At 40.9% G+C, this 17036-nt stretch overlaps 1 protein-coding gene across 2 annotated transcripts in view; it reads left to right on the top strand.

Moving 5' to 3' along the window:
* Positions 1 to 1626: 1626 nt before the first annotated feature.
* Rcbtb1 (RCC1 and BTB domain containing protein 1) overlaps positions 1627 to 17036 on the top strand; it is a 61338-nt gene continuing 45928 nt past the window's right edge. Inside the window, exon 1 of one of the 2 annotated variants that reach the window (XM_023717264.1) lies at positions 1627 to 1776. The gene's annotated coding sequence lies outside the window, so the exon portion shown is untranslated. The remainder of the gene's footprint in view (positions 1777 to 17036) is intronic. The other variant, XM_004633096.2, reaches the window with a different exon arrangement.

Genomic DNA, 17036 nt, shown 5'->3' with positions numbered 1-17036 from the left:
TGAGCATGCTAAAGCCAGAGCCAGACAGTATAGAGATTAAAAACACATTCATGACTACTGCCAATTGAGGAAAAAGAGAATATAGAACTGGGCTCAATTCCTAGCTTGAAACAGTTTCTACATAAGATTTGATTTTATTTCTTTACTGTCTGGCTTTTATTTATTTTTTCCTGCAGGGAGGGAGATAGCACTAATTCAGGATTATTTCACACAGAGGTAAAAGAACAAAGAATTAGGCTAGGGAAAAAAGCAATTTAAGGAAAGCTGTGTAGTCAAGGCAAATAGGAATTCTCTGTAGCCAGTTTACATTGGTCTTGAGAAAGAAGCAGATGTGAAAAGTTATTGTTTTAGTATCCCACCAGAGCTATTTGGTTGTACTTCGGAAACAATGTTTAAAACACTTATTCATGCAGGCTGGGGAGATAGCTCAGTGGCATATGTGCCTGCCTGGCAAGCACCACGTCCTGAGTCCGATTCCTAATATATATATATATATATATATGGCATATTTCATGAGTGCTGAAATGGGAAATTGCTTGGAACACTGTCAAGAAGTTCCTATTTCATCCTGTGGAGCTAGCTGAGTATTCTGAAAACCACATAGATTTTACAGTATATTGTGGCCTTTACAGGTGATAGGCTTGCACAGAAAGAAGTAGCTCCTTTGTTACTGCCAAATGAGGCAGAAAATTGTCTAGATTCTTGTGCCAGTCAAGGAAAGAACTGCCAAGCTTATACCTGGTAGTAAGTAGTGAATGCTATTGAAGATTACAGGATGGTAGAAGCAGGTACAGGCAGAAGGGCAAAAGGAAAAAGGCAGAAAAGGAACTCTAAATAACTCAAGCTTCTAGTATTTAAACAGTTAGCCACCTCCAACTTCAGGCGCCTTCCATTGTGGTCAGACACCTCAGTTCCAGTGCCTGCTATTCCACTGGTATCAATGATCTGTTGCCTTGGGCATTAGGCCTTCATAAGTTTAAATAGGGATAATCATTAGGATGGTGTTGTATTTGCAGATAAAGGGAAAGGTGTGGCTCTCAATTTTCCTGTTTCTAACCATGGTACCTTGGGCCCTCAGTCGAGCCACTTCTAAGAAAAGGATTGGGTCAGATGCCTTCCTAGTTCCTTCCAGTCTTGACAGCCTATTTTTCTGAGGCATCTCTGCCTTTCATTACTTGCACGCCATGGCTCGCAACTTTCTTTTCTTGGCCCTGGTGCCACCCTCTCTTTCCCTGGTGCACCTTGCAGGTGCTTTGGATCCTGGGCGGATGGGGTAGGTGTGCGCGGGAAACCAGGTAACACCAACGCTTCTCCTCTGCAGCCTTCGTCCGCAGGTGCAGCGCACTTTCGCGTCCTAGGTCCCTCGGGGCAAGAGTCACCCCCGCCCCGCCCCCGCCAGCAGGAGGCGCGCAGGAGCGGCGCGCGGCGCTGGCTCCCCCCCAGGAACAAAAGCATGACTTCCGGCAGGAGCCGCTATACTCCACCACGACTCCTCAGGGCCTCGGGGCTGGCCTAGCAAAGTGCCAGTTCTGCGAGCTCGGCAAGAGCCGGAGGAGCTGGAGCTGCGGCCGCCAGCCAGGCCTGGGGCGTCGCGGTCCCAGGTCACGTGAGGCGACCCGGAACACGTGACCGGCGGGCCCGGAGCCCGCGCCCCGCCCCTGAGCCGCGCGTCGGCGCCGCTCTTCGCCCGCTCTGGCGTCTGCGGCCGGCGCAGCTGTGAGACCCCGTGGCGCGCGGAGCCTGGGCCCGGACGGCGGGGCGGCGCTGGCCTTGCAGGTAGCGGTGGGCGCGGGGTCGGGCTCGCCGGGCGCGCTCTACCCGGCCTGACTCGCCTCCCTCCCGGTGGGCTGGGCCGCCGGGGTGCCCACGTACACCACCCGCCGCCCTTCCCCGGCTCCCGGGCCCTCCGGGCGCTGCGTCGGAGCGGGCGCGCTGGCCCTCTGCACGCGTTTCCTCCGACAGGGAGTTGGCAAGGTTGGGGGCGGCAGGGAAAGTTCTCTCCGCTCGCTTTCTGTTTCGTGCTGCACCAGCGCGGTTCTGTTCACTCGTGGTGTGTCACCGCCTTAAGCGCCGATTTGCTGAGAGACCTCCTTCCTCCATCCTCACTTGGCCCTTCCCCGGATCTAAGCATCCCTGAGGGCAGTAGTGTCACCGAGCCTTGTTCCGTCGCTTTCCCTTTGCGCGCAACCGGCAGTCCACAGAGGGGCGCCTCTCATACGGGGAACATGTGCCCAGGAGCGCGGTGAACGGAGCGATCGGGATTTTTCTTTCTTCTTACTTCTGATTTTTAAAAAGCCTCCCCAATCCTACCAGCTTTATTTAAAATGAATGTTGAGGCATGCTTTCTTGTACTGATAATGGCTTTTTGTTTGTGTGTGTGCAGGCGACCCAATATAAAGCCATCTGCTGCAGAACTTTTGCAGCTAGGATTACAATTTTATATCATGCTTTTTTTAAAAAAAAGTCTAATGGTCTCATTTAACTTAAAGCCTTACAGGGCAAAAGCTGAGTTTCTGAAACGGGTGTGTACTGTGGGCTAATAATATTAAATCCTCTAAGTATGTAGTGCCGGGAGGCATGGAAGAATGGTTGAACCCAGAAGGGAATTTATAGCCGCCTTCAAACTTTATAGCGAATCCTTTAGAAGTAATCCCTGGGCAAATGTCACCCTTTTGTGCTGCTTTAGTGTTGAGTTTGTATGTTTAAATTTTATTAATGTAGTATTTCCTGTGTCAGATAGCTTTTAATCCATTGTGTGAATTTCAGTCTGTTCAATTTCAGTCTGTTCATTCTTGTCTGTTTCTCTTGAAGAAAAAGCGTATCATCTTTAAAGAGATTGCTTCTGCAGAACGTTTTTTTTTTGTTTGTTTGCTTTTTCTTTTGCACCAGGGATTGAACTCAGGACCTTGTTCGTGCCAGGAAGGCACTTTTGCCACTGAGCTATCTCCCTAGCCTTGTAGCTTAAAAAAAAAAAAAAAGTTTATCTAATATTTTAAATTAAAAATCACCAATATATTCCAAGAGGAGCTTGACCCCATCTTAATAGTCAGGAGCTAGGGAGTCTGAGACAGTCTTCTTTTACCTGAGAGTCATTGTGGAGAGGATGATCAAAGGGCTATGAATGACCCTTGTTATTTTCATTATACTTCTGTGTGTAGTAGAAACAGTCATGCATAAGAAGTGAGGTTTAGGCTCTACAGGAATCCAGAGTCCAGCAAATCATTAAGATGCTTTTTTTTTGTGGGGGGGGGGGGAGAGAGTGGGTTGCACAGTTTAAGAAAGTCTGATAAAATTTTCATATTTTGTATGTATTGAATGCACAGGAGGGAAGTGATGAGTGTTGGCTGAATTTAAACATAACTTCCTAGAAAGGAATACTTCCCATCAACTCTGTATTTGACCCACAAGATAGACGAAAATTTAAAAAGTGTTTCTAAGTACACAAGACTTACCTTCTGAAAAATTAGCAATGATGGGAGAAAATACAAATAGGTTTAAAGAAGAATGTATATGCTCCATACTTGTACTGTCCAAAGATAACAGTTAATATTTTTTCTATACAAATTTATTGGATTCCAGACTTTAGTAAGAATTCATATTTTAAGGAACACTGTCTTATGCAAATTCAGTCCTTTCTTGTCTTTTCTTCTTTTGGGACAGGGTCTTGCTTTTTAATTCAGGCTGACCTTAGACTGTGTAGTCCAAGCTAGCCTTGAACTGGAGAAATCCTCCTGCTTCAACCTCCTGAGTGCTGGGATTAACATGTATATGCCACCATGTTTGGCTAACAAAACTTTTTTTTTTTTTTTTTCCTTTTCCTGAACTCAGGACCCTACACTTGCCAGGCAAGCGCTTAGTCTACTGAGCTGTCTCCTCGGCCCCCTAACAAAACTCTTGATACTGGCCCTAAATTCAAGAATGAAGTAGTGGACTGTTGTGGTATAATCCCAGCACTTGAGAAGTTAAGGCACGAGCATTTCTTGAGTTCAAGGCCAGTGTGAACTACAAAGTGGAACCCTGTCTCAAAAAAACAAAAACAGCAACAACAAAAAAAAGGCTAATGGAGTTATCCAAATCTACTGATTCTTCAGTTTAGGCAATTTGAATAGCAGGAGTTTAAATAACTAGGGATACTTCTATGTATTTGAGTATTAAATACACTTTCAAAATATCATACTCATGCATACATAATAGCAAATTGTGTGTAAGGGGTGAAATGACGTCAGGAAGTGATCTAGTCCATGGAAGCCTATTCTCAGACCTTTCCTGAAGTGTTATGTTTATCCTTCCTACAGCCCTAGAAAGGAAGATTTTTTTTAAAAAAAAGTATTAGTTCACATGGTCAGCTCTTTGCTGGGATAGTCTTTCTAATGCTTAAGAAGTTAGTTTAGGAAGTAGATAAAGGTTATCCCTTCTCAGATGGTTCAGTCCTAAATTGATATAGTGAAGACATCCAGTGGTGGTGGTTACAGATGTGATGGATGGTTTCCAAAGATGACCACCAGCAACTCTCTTCCTATCCTTTGCTGGTATCTTCCTGTCCTTTGCTTGACTACTAGTTCTTTCCATCAAGAGTGAATCTGTTTCTACTTTGTTTGATCTAGGCTGGCCTGGTAACTTGTTTTAATCAGTGGAAAAGGTGGTAGATACGATACTGTGCAGTTCTAGGCTTAGTGCCTAAGCAGCATGGCAGCTTTAGCTCCCACTCTCTTGGAAGCCACTGTGTAGATCATTCTGGGTATAGAGGACTGGATCATGCTAGATGGAGGAGGAGAGACCACTGGGAATGTCCCATGTACCTGAGGCTCTGTAATCAGACTGCGACCTCATGAGCAACCCCAGCTGAATATGCTCAAGATACAGATACAAGATAAATAAAACTGGGGCCGGGGAGATGGCTCAGTAGAATAAGTGCTTCCCTGGCAAGTGCAAGGGTCTGAGTTCAATCCCTGGTTCTAAAAAAAAAAAAAAAAAAGATAAAACACTGTTTTGTGTTATACCACTAAGTATTAGAATGTAAGTTACTTGGTGTTTTTTTTTTTTTTTTTTTTTTTTTTGTGGTACTAGGGATTGAACTTGGGACCTTGCACTTGCCAGGCAGGTGCTATTCCCAAGATGTGAACCTTGATACAAAATTGTGGGCATCTTACGCAGTAAGTGTGACTTAGTGGTACATCTTTAAATTAATTAAATCTATACTTCATATCACATAGGAATTTATTTGTTGAATTAAACTGAAAATTGTAGTATATCTCATGCCCTGCAAGGTAATGGATTAAATCAGAATATCCTTTTTTGTGTGTGTGGCTTTGTTACTGCTTGTGTATGTGATGATCAGTTTGTAGTGAACATTTTATGATGTGATTACCTGAAGTGTTTTAAAGGACTAACCGTTATGGATATGATGGATGTGTGATGTTTCTCTTGCCTTTTCTCATTTGATGAAGTTAGCAGTGCATTAACCATTATAAACCCATCCAGTAAAGGTAGTAGATCTGCACTGAACATATGTATGTGAGACGCTCCACCTTCAAAGTGCAAGGAGATTGAATCACAAGCCAACTGTCATGTGTAAGGTGGATGTCATGGAACTTTAAGCAAACAAAGTGGTGGTTTTTTTTCAGGAAGACTTCAATCACTGTCTTTAAATGAGAAAATCCTCTGAGTGACTTTATATTCTAGTTATGCTTACATCAATTTCCTAGAGAAAAAAATCTTGCTGGGGGCCAGGGAGATGGATTAGTGGAATAAGCGCTTCCCTGGCAAGTGCAAGGGCCTGAGTTCAATCCCTGGTTCTGCAAAAAAAAAAAAAAAAAAAAAAAAAAATTTGCTGGAAACCACAGGGTACTTCAAGCCTATAGTCTTCAACTTGTTCTGAGTGCTGCTTTATCTTCCTGCTGGATTTCCCTGACCAGTGCTCTTCTCCTTTCTCCTTGGTTGCTGCTTTAGATTTCTCTACCTGTTATTTTTTTGTTTTTGTTTTCCTCAAGTTGTTGCACTCCACATTTTATTGTTCTTTCTCTTAAATGCCTTACTTCACAGGGAAAATTAAGTGACCTCTGAAGAGAATGCCAAGATACCACCTCACACAAGGGAATTTTTTTTTTTTTTTTTTTTTTTTTTTTAGATGGGGTTTTGCTTTGTAGCTTAAACTAGCCTTGCACTCATTATGTAGCCCAGGATAGCCTCAAACTCCTGGTGATACTCCTGCCTCAGCCTCCTGAGTGCTGGGATTATAGGTGTATGTCACCACACCCAGCCTAGCATGGCTCTACTAAAAAGGCAAAAATAAGTCTTAGTGAGGATATGGAGAAATTGGAACCCTTGCACATTGCTGGTGGCATGCATAATGCAGAGTAGAGAATATTGGTGAATATTCCTTCTGCACCTGGGTGCTAGCATTTAAACATTATTTCTTTCCAGTACTGGGCTTGAACCTAGGAACTCCTTAAATATCTTATTTTGAAGCAGATCCTTGCTAAGTCACTAAATTGCCTGGGCTGGGTATGAACTTGTGATCCTCCTCCAGTGATGGGATTGTAGATGTGGGTCACCACATGGAGCTGTTCAGCTTTTATTTTAAACTTTTTAAAAAAATTTTATCCAATGTATCTGTCTTAGTTACTTTTTATTCGTTGTTGGGACAAATACCTGACACTCAAAACGAAGGAAGGGAAGGTTTATTTAGCTCACAGTAACTGGAGGTTTCCGTCCATACTCAGCTGGCTCCAAGGCAGAGCGGCACATGGCAGAAAGCAACCTTTCATGGTGGTGGTAAAGAGCTAGAGCACAGGGGAGAGAGAGCAGCAGCTCAAGCAGCTAGCTTCTCTTCTCACCTTACTTTGTAATGCAAATTACCTGTCCCAGGGCAGGTGCAGCATCCACACCAACATTAATCAACCACAAACTCCAAAAGCTGCCCCAAGACTGCATGAGGCTTTGTGGGGACAACTGTACACAAACCATAACAGTATCTTTCCCTATTCTTGTGCTGGAATGGAAGACACTCCCCATATCTTTAGTGTCTCTCACATCTTTGCTATAGAACCATTCTCTCCTCCTTTGTCAGAAACCTCATTTGGTTATCATATCCTGTCCTCTGTCTTTCAATTCTCTCTGTTGGCTCTTTTTATTGATTTTTAAACATAAAGTCTAATGTGTTTCAAGTGAGAAGGTTACTAGAAATTGTCCCTCAACTCCCATCTTATTTTGTAGTTGTATGGTTTCTGTTTTCTTTCGCAACTGAATTTCTGGAACAGGTTGTTTATACTCATTGTTTCCTTTGCTTCACCTTTCATATACTCTTCCACTGGCAATGTGACTTCTGCCCACAGCCTCATGAGACTCATCTTTGTGAGGTCAGTGGTGATTCTCCTTGTAGAGCCCTTGTCATTCCCCTTGTTTGGTCTCTCAGCAGCATTTGACACTGGCTTACTCCGTGTTTGTGGTTCTCATGTCCCTAAGTCATGGCCCTGTACTCTTCTGGTTTTCCTCTTCCTCCCCCTGATCCTTTCACTCTCTTCTGTGGGGTGCTGCCTCTCTCTTTCCTTTGGGAGTTTCTTGAGTTCTGCCATGATCCTCTGTACTTCTGACTCCACATACTTTGGGTGGAGTATTTTGTCAGATGATCAGATGTCAGATAGGTGATCTCTTGTCGGATTTGTAAATATCCAGTCCAGATCTCTTGCTCTTGAACTTTGGATTTATAAATTTGTTGAGATGTGTCTGTTTTGACATCCTGCAGATACCTAAACTTTAAAATATCTAGAGTGGGACCCACCCCTCTGGAGCCTGCTGTGTTTTCTATCCAGCCTGCGGTAGTCCAGTCTTCTCAGGAGGAACATCTAGGTGTAAGCTTTGACTTCGCCTTTCCCCTAGTCCACCACTCACCTCATCAGCCAGTCACATCCAGTGTTCTCCCATTCCCACATGTGGGCGTCTAGTCCTTTCTTTCCTGGATTGATGTAGTTACTTTAGACTCCCTCAACACTCTTCACCCCATCTATCTTCCACATTTGGTCAGAGTAATCTTCAGAGACCTACATTTGATCATGCCACTTCCCTGCTTCTACCCTCCAGGGGTTATGTGTGCTTTTAGGATTAAGCTCAGACTACTTTGTTACAGCCACGCTTGCTTTCAGTCCCTCCACTAGAACCTGGCACACATACTCACTTTTGTTGGTGCCACTCAATTCTGGGCTTCCACAGCCTCTGAACTTTATTACCAGAGTGCTGGCCACAGTATGTGAGCATCCCTGTGCCAGATCCCCTCACCCCATGGAAGCTCTGCAGAAGTCACAGGCTTTTGTGGTTGGCTTGTGTCCTATTTGCCTGAGGACATTTAGTAAACATTTATTGAGTAGAGTTCATGGCTTTGTCTGTACATTGCTGTAATTTTATTCTGGCTTTAACTCATCACAGGGTAGACTTGATAATTTTTTATATAGCCTGGTGCAGTGGTGTGTGTGTAGTTCCACATACTTGGGAGAGTGAAATGGAAGAATCACTTGAGCCTGTAAGTTGTAGACCAGCCTGGGTGAAATGAGACTATATCACAAAATCCAACCAACCAGACAAACAAACAGAAAAACCCACGCAAAACAAAGCACCTGTGACTAGCAGACAAAATTGGTTTCAGAACATTCGCATAGGAGAAGCTCATGAAGGGATAGGTAGCTTTAAACTTGACCCCTCCATCCCAACCTTGAACTCATGGGGGGGGGGGACTATTATTGTGCTGCATTGATTTCTTTAAATCTTTTACCTATCTGTTTTTGTTCATTATTTTTGTCTTATACCTATATGTGTGATAAAACTGAGAACAGAATCACATAAAAATATTGAGATTTTTTGGTTTCCTTTTGAAATAAAAGTATCTGGAACAGTAATGCTTTTCATAAGATCACCTTCACAACCCTGTGTGGTTTTTTGCTGCTAATGTTATTGCTGTTTGGGTTCTTTTTCCAGTGCGAGCACATGACTTCCATAGAATTATTTCTTCATTTACAGTGAGTTGTCAGATACTTTGTGTCCTAGAACTGCCAGAAGCTTCTGGGCAGTGACATGAAGAGACATACTTCCAGGGCCATTATTGCAAGTTGGGCTTCAAGTCAAATAACTTTTTTTGCTGTTGGGAATTGATAGTTGTAGGACTGTACATATTCTTCTAAAATAGGGATGAATTTGAACAAAACTAATAAGGCAAAGGGCAGCCAAAATCAGTGTTGGGAAATTCTCTGTGAGAGTAGTCATGCTAACTTTGTGATGGTGGGAGGGTGATCTTTAGTCACCTAACAGGTGACTTCAGCTGCATCTTTATGAGGGCTGACAGACTATTTTGATTGATTGATTGATTGATTTTTGGCTTAACTGGGGATTAAACTCAGGCCCTTGCACTTGCTAGGAAAGTGCTTATTCTACTGGGCCATTTCCCCGGCTCCAAGACTGTTTTGAGAATGCTGAGTTTTAGACTTTCTGATCTTATGGAGTTTGTCAGAATTTAGAGTATTCTTTACATTCTTGTAGTTCTGTGAACTTAAAAAAGAAGTGGAGAGCAACTTCTAGCAGCTAAGGCAGTGACAGAGTTAGTGCTCCCATAAATCTTGGCAACGGCGTTTTATTTGCAGAGCCTATATAATGGGTGAAATAATTTAAGGTTTATTTCTGTTTTGAAATGTTTGAGGCTGATTCTATCTGGACGTAGGCTCTGTATTAAGTATCTGCATATTTTCTGAAAATCCATGAGAGTAGGTATGAGAGAAGTGGGCATGAGTAGCCTGTGTTTTTTCTGTAATGTAAGAATCACTTTACTGCAGCCTAAATGAATGACACAGTTGCAGGGTTATAGTCTGTAAAGTTTTCCCCCACGCCCTAGAACTCTTTATTTGAAAGTTTTCCTGGAGTTGAAATATAATATACTCAAAAATAGAGAATAGCTGGATATGGTGGTATATCCCTGTAATGGTCAGCACTTTGGAGGCTGAAGCAGGAGGATCATGAGTTTCAGTCCAGCCTAGGTAGTTTAGTGAGACCCTATCTCAAAATATGAAAAAGGGTTGGAGATGTAGCTTAGTACAAAGGCTCAGAGTTCTATTTCCAGTACTAGAAGAAAAAGAAAAAGGCCACATCCTTAAATCTTTTGTGCCCAGTGGGAGCTTCCATTGACAGAAAACAACACCACGAAGACTGTGTTCTTGGAGGAAAATAGATGGTCCTCACTGAGGAAAGGCTTACATTTCTTTTATCATCTCTTAGGATGTAGAGTCTAGTTTCTAAAATTTCTTAGCAGTTTTCTAGGGTATGCAGGTTTTTTTTTTTTTTTTTTTTTTTACGGTTGTCACTATTGTGCAAATAATTTTTTTATATTTATTTTTTTAATGGAGAAATAAATATGAATGAGACAGTTTCACAGCTGATTAATAGGACGGTTTTGATAGTCAATACACTGTACATTGTTGTCTTCTTAGTGGTTATCCATAGTACAAGAAGCAGACAGGATATTCTGTCCAAACACTGTTAGTACACCTCTTTCTTCTCATTGAGTTAAGCAAAACTAGCTGTAAATTTATCCTATTTTGTATATATAAATACAAAATGATCTTTCCTTTGTATCCTTTTTTAAAAAAATTATTTTTTTTGTCCTGTCAGAGGTGAATATTCTATTGGCATCTAAATACTATAGGTGTTTGAATTCAACTAAACAATCTAACACTGTCTAACAGTCTATAATATTAGTGGGTTATCCTCAGAAGTTATTGACTTGAGCTTTTTACAGCTCATCGTATTAATATGGATTTACTTTATATACCTCGTTTTTATACTTTTCTGCTGGATGGTTAAGACCAAGATATAGCAAGACCTATATACCCAGAAATGTAACTTTTGTATCTGATAAGGTCAGCCAAGTACTCTCAGGATTTATCCTGTAGCCCTGTACCGCCTTTTGTACGTCCTTTTGTCAGTGTCTGACATGAGGATGAGTCACGGCCATGTGCAAATAATTTTTTATACTTGCTATATACTTGCATGTGTTGCATCCTTGTTGTTTGCTTAATTTTTCCAATTGATTTAAATTATATGTTTTTGTTCACTTAGGATCTGACTTTTTACTAAGAGTTTTGGCTCCTCAGAGGCAGGGATCAGGATTGGGTATTCTTTACAATGGCTACAGGACTCTTGGTATCTAGGGTGATTGCAAAAGAATCAGTCATATATGCTGTTGTTTTGTTCACATTATCATATCATACTGCTTATTTTGGAGGCATGATAGACTTTCAGTGTTAGTATAAATAAGTTGCTGTTTTCATGCAGCTTAAACTGATAGGTAAGATCCTCATCCATCCAGTTTATAAAGTCAAAGGCCTCTAATACAAATCTTCAGTATATGCTTAAGTGCTTTAGTTAAGTTTTTTGTAATTAGAAAAATATATTTAGCATTATTGTTTCTAATAGCCCAAACCTGGCTATTGCAAGTATGCTGAAGAAGGGCTGGGCCATTTTAAGTGGATCCCTGAGGGTCAGTTTCCACAGAAAAGAATGGGTCAGCACACGTGCTCCACTCATGACACCAGAATGTCTGTGTTAACCAGCATTCTGAAGAGGTGCTTACTCCATTTTGTTTTCTTTTTCTTAGAAAGTTTTCAGGTTAGCAAAAGGCAGGTCCAAAGTTGAAAAATCTTATTAGCAGCCATCAGTCTTCTGGTGCCATGTACTTCTCTGGTTAGAATAGGGGAGGGGACTGAGATCTATGTAGAAGCGCCATGTTCACAGGTCAGCCCTAAATTTCTAGTTTTAATGTTGAGACTATTATTTCATCAAAAGCAAAATTTTTCTGTACTATTTATCTTATTTCCTGATTTTTTAAACTTCATAAACATTTTCAAGTATATTTGTTTTTGCTAAGTGAATTTTATTTGCTCTCCCACCCTCCTTTAGGACATGGCTTCTAGAAGAAAGTGAAATGAAATGATTGGTGGTTGTTACTCTGTTGCTTTGTCCCTACAGATCTAAATGTGGATTTCTAAAATTGGAAGGTCTCTGTTTATCCTCCTGATAGAATTTGCTTTTCAGACTATAAAACAGCCTTTTCTTTTCCCCTGCCACAAACTCTCTTAGGAACAGTGCCATCACCAGGGAAAGCCATCCAGGGAGTGGGGTATTGATCATGGGTACTAATGGATGTAGCAAGTCCACTGGGGACACAGCATATCTCTTCAGGTGCCGAAGAAAACAGAGATTTATTTGTGTTGGGGGAGAGGATGCTTAGTTCTTCTGCCTCTGCTTACATTTGTCTTTTCTGTTCTTCTATCCTTGCTTTATCTCCATACAGTTAAAAATAATCATTTAGGGCCATCCAGATAGCTCAGCAGACTAAAGTGCCTGCTTAGGCAGGCTCAGTGACTGGATTTGATCCTCAGCATGCTGTTTTGGCCCTGCCCCCAGAGCATGCTGAGAGGGCAACTGAGACTGGGTGTGGTGGTACATGCCTGTAATCCCAGTGCTTGGGAGACTGAAAACACAATTGCTACCAGTCTCATCTGTGTAGTGAGACCCTGCAGACCCTGTACTCAATAAATACATAAATAAATATAAAAATCATTTATTCACCTATTACACAAGTCAGTGCTATTTATGGGAAGGTTTTCCCTTGATAAAATATGGGTTATAAATATAGCAAAAAAATTGCTATCTTAGTGAGGTACTTCAGAAGTAACTAATATCATTGACATACTAATGACAGCTTATCATTTTTATGATTATCAAGCCCTGGTAAGGCCTGTCATCTTAGCAGTTCATTGAATTTAGTTTGATTGCTGTATGTGCTAGAACATTCTAAGAAGCTATGTCTTTTAAAACATTTCATTCAGAATATCACTAACTTGACTTTAAATTTTATAAGACAGAATTAATGAAGTATGATTATGCTTTTCAAAAGTAATTTTTAGAACTTTTCTACATTAAATTTTAGGGCTAGTGAGATAGCTGCTCAGCGGTCTGAAGTGCCTGCTTAGGCAAGCTTAGGCAGGCTTAGGGGACCCCTGTTTGATCCCTGGCACCACATGCCACGCCAGCCCCGCCCCCAGGGTGGTCTGAGCTGGCCAAAAAAATACATTGAGTTTTAAAAATATATCTTTGAGTTTATTAATTACCCCATAGAGTAATTATTTGGTTTTTAAATTATAGATGTAAAACATATATAACATGGCATATACCATTTAAAAGAATACAGTTCAATAACTGTAGATTCACATTGTTGTGTGACCATCACCATATCTGTTTCTAGGACTTTGCCATCATCTTGAAATGAAACAGTATGCTCATTTAATAACAGCACCCTATCCCCCCTCCCCCCAGTTCTTGGCAGCTGCCACTCTGTTGTCTATGAATTTGCCTACTGCAGAGTTCTTTCTTTCATTCTTTTATTTATTTTTAGTCAGCCTTGAACTCACTCTGTAGCCTACCTGGCCCCAAACTGGTGGTTTTTCTCCTGCCTCAGCCTCTCAAGTGCAGGGATTACAAGTGGTACTACCATGTCCAGGTTCTCAGGTATCTTACATAAATGAGATATACAATATTTGTACTATTGTGCTAATTTATTTCACATTAACACAGTAACTTCAAGCTTCATCGATGTTGTAGCATGTAACAGTTTCCTTCCAAGCAGATTTATATTTTGTTGTATGTGTATACCACATTGTGTTTATCCATTCATGTGTCAAGAAACATTTTGGTTATTCCCATATTTTGGCTGTTGTAAGTGATACTGCTGTGATCATTGGTATTTAACTATCTGTGAAGGTTCCTTTTTTTCATTCTTTTGGGTATATACTAGAAATGGAATTGCCTTTGGGATGCTTAAGGTAGAACGTCAGGATGATTGGGTTTGGAATCTGACCCAGGATCAATTAGAGTACACTTCTGGGTATATTGGGGTGGGGTCATGAAGGTGTGACCTGCTCTCTGCTGCTGCTCACCTGGTCGGCTGCCGCCGTGAGCTAAGGCCCTTTGCTTCCCCAGCTCCATCAACCATATGGCCTTGGAGCCAGCTGAATATGTAGTCCTGTGAAACCATGAGCTGAGTTACCTCTCCTTTAAGTTGTGGGTTTTGGGTGTTGTGTCCCAGCAAAGGAAAAGCTGACTAATAAGGCTAGTACCACAGTGCCTGTAACATTTTATATTACTGTCTTCTACATTTGTATTTTGTTTAACAGATTTGCTTGGTATTCCACCATCCTAGATTGTGAGTCTATAGAAAGACTATATATGTTTAAAATTTTAACAGCTGAGGAAGCAAAACAATGCAATAATAAAGCTTTCATTTCATTTAAACAGTTTTTGGTTTGTTTTTTTGTTTTTTTAAACCAGGGATCAAACTTGCGCTTACTAGGCAGGTGTTTATTCCACTGAGCTGTCTCCCTGGCCCTTTTAATTTCATTTAAAATACTTATTTTTTGTGGTACTGAGGATTGAATTCAGAACTTTTGCACTGAGCTATCTTTTCAGTCCTAGCCAGGATCTTACTAAGTCACTAATTTGACTGGGCTGGGTTTGAGCTTGTGATCCTCTTGCCTCAGCTTCCCAGAATACCCATCTTCCCAGGCAAAAGATACTATGTCTAGCTCAAGTATTTATTTTTACTGATCACATAATATTCTAAAAATTAGGGAATATATTTTAAAAATGCAAAGAAAGAAAATGTCACCTATAATCTCTCAGAGAGACATATGTTGGCTTATTTTCTCTATAGTATATTTAGATAATTATAATTATACATTACATATTGTTTTATTATATAGCTACTATAGCTAAATCTTCCAGGGTTCATTTTTGTTGTATTCTGTTTGCTTTTGAGCTTGGGAATGAGCACATGATTCAGTTGTAGTATACTTTTTGTTGACCTCTCCTTGGAATGCTCCCGTGGCAGTAGTTATCATTTGGAGTGTGAATAATACCACAAGAAAGGAAAGCATTGAGTTGCTTTTACCTTTCTTACGATGCTAGTTAGGCACTGCTGAATAGTTATTAAGGTGCATGCCTATCTGGGAAGCCTGAGTTGAGCAGGCCCAATTAAAGATTCTTCCTTATTAGCAGTGCCCCCTTCTTTAAGTGACTCCTTCACATCTTACTATTTGAAGTATCTGAAATGCTCTGTAACCTTTGGAATGGTGATTTAAATGAAATTTAGATGAAGCCAGGCATGGTGGCACATACTATAATCCCAGCACTTGGGACACTGAGGCAAGAGGATTGATAGTTCAAGACCAGCCTGAACTGCATAGTGAGACCCTGCCTAAAAAACAACACCAAACAAAAAACGCAATAACAGTCTATAGTCCTTTAACTAAAAATCTAGACAGAACAAATACATTAATGTTTCTGTTTTACATTTAGGCAAATTTAATAGATATCATAAAATATCAGCAGTGTCCTAAAACTTTTTTTTTTTTTTTTTAACCTTGTGTTTTTAAGTGATAGGCCCATGGTTCTTAAGTCTGATGTAGATTTTATAAGACACCAAATCCTAGTTAACTTTTAATGATTCTACCTGGCTTAGTTTATTGACTTGGCAGGGTACACTTTATAATTCTTTAAATGGATAGAATCATGATACTTAGTATGTCCTTTTGTTTGTTTTGCAGTACTGGGGATAAATCTAAGGGCTTCACACCAAACCACATCCTTGTTATGGCTTGTGTTAGATATCCCTTCAAAGCCTTGTGTGGTCATAGGTGGGGCTTTTTCACAGGTAGCTGGATCTAGAATATGTGCTGATGGAATTGATTTATGGTACAATGCTAGGATCAAGGGTACGAGAGTTAAGAATGTGAGGGTTAACCTGGATAAAATGTAAGGGTTAGAAAGAGCTGTTATTGTCCCTTGCTTGCCTGTTTTGCTACCTCTAGTTTGTCTGAACTCTCCTCTGCAGTGCCTTTCTGTCATGTGCCATCCTGTCTTGGAGCCAGCTTCCTTTAACTCTGGGTGTTGGATATTTTGTCTCAGTGAGAGAACAGTAACTAAAACAATTCTGCCTTTTATTTTGTTGGATTCACCATCTTGATAACTTGCTGAGTTGCCCAGACTGGACTTCAACTTGCTGTCTTACCTCAGAATTCCCAGAGTGCTGAGATTACAGGTGTGTGAAACCACGCTTGGTTAGCACTTTTTTTTTTTTAAATACTAACAGAGGTGCCCCTGCCCCTAGGAAAATGTAGTGATTAAATACCTCAACACTATAATCAAATCGTAGGGACAGTGATAATTTTGAGTTAATCAGAACATTGTGATGGTATATACATTACAGTGTGTTGCCATAAGATAGAAATACTAGACGATCAATTTAAGGACCCAGTCCTCTTCAGTATGGTATATAGTGTGCCCTGGAGTTTTGGTTTTTCTTTCAGAGTGATGGAGATCAAACTCAGAGCCTCATGTTTGTTAGGCAAGTGCTTTACCACTGAGTTGCATCCATAACTCATAATGTTTGCTTTTGAGGAGATTGTAAGACAGAGATGGTTGGAGAACTTGTTTTCTTGTATTCTTTTGTACCATTTGAAAGTGTTTTAGATCATGATGTTATGATTTATGTCTGCATGTCTTTCCAAGGCCTCATGTGGTCAGACGTGGGGCTTTTTCAAAAAAAAAAAAAAAAAAAATGGGTGGATCTAGAGTGTGAGACTGGAATTGATTCTTGGTGCAGTGCTAGGCTTAAGGGCACTAGGATTAAGGTGTGAGTGCTACCTGCCCCAAGTAGTCCCAGTAAGGTAAAAGGGACAGAAAAACCTTGTTAACGTCCATTGTTGCTTTGCTGCTTTCTCTCTGCCATGAACTGTTGCCCTTATGCCAGGTACCACCCTTCCATGGAGCCAGCTAATTATGTCCTAATATCTCTACACACTGTGAGCTACCTAACTGTCTTCCCCTTTCACTTTGGGTGTTTTGTATTTCGTATCAGCAACGAAAGAAAAGTAAGGCACATGGTTATGCGTTTTTGCTGTCTCCTCAGTCCTTTGCCTGTCCCCGCAAACAGTGTTCAGAAA

Source organism: Octodon degus, unplaced genomic scaffold, assembly GCF_000260255.1.
Source record: "Octodon degus isolate 3935 unplaced genomic scaffold, OctDeg1.0 scaffold00051, whole genome shotgun sequence".
Taxonomy (NCBI): domain Eukaryota; kingdom Metazoa; phylum Chordata; class Mammalia; order Rodentia; family Octodontidae; genus Octodon; species Octodon degus.
Note: the sequence above shows the minus strand (reverse complement) of the source record. Positions and strands in the feature narration are given on the sequence as shown.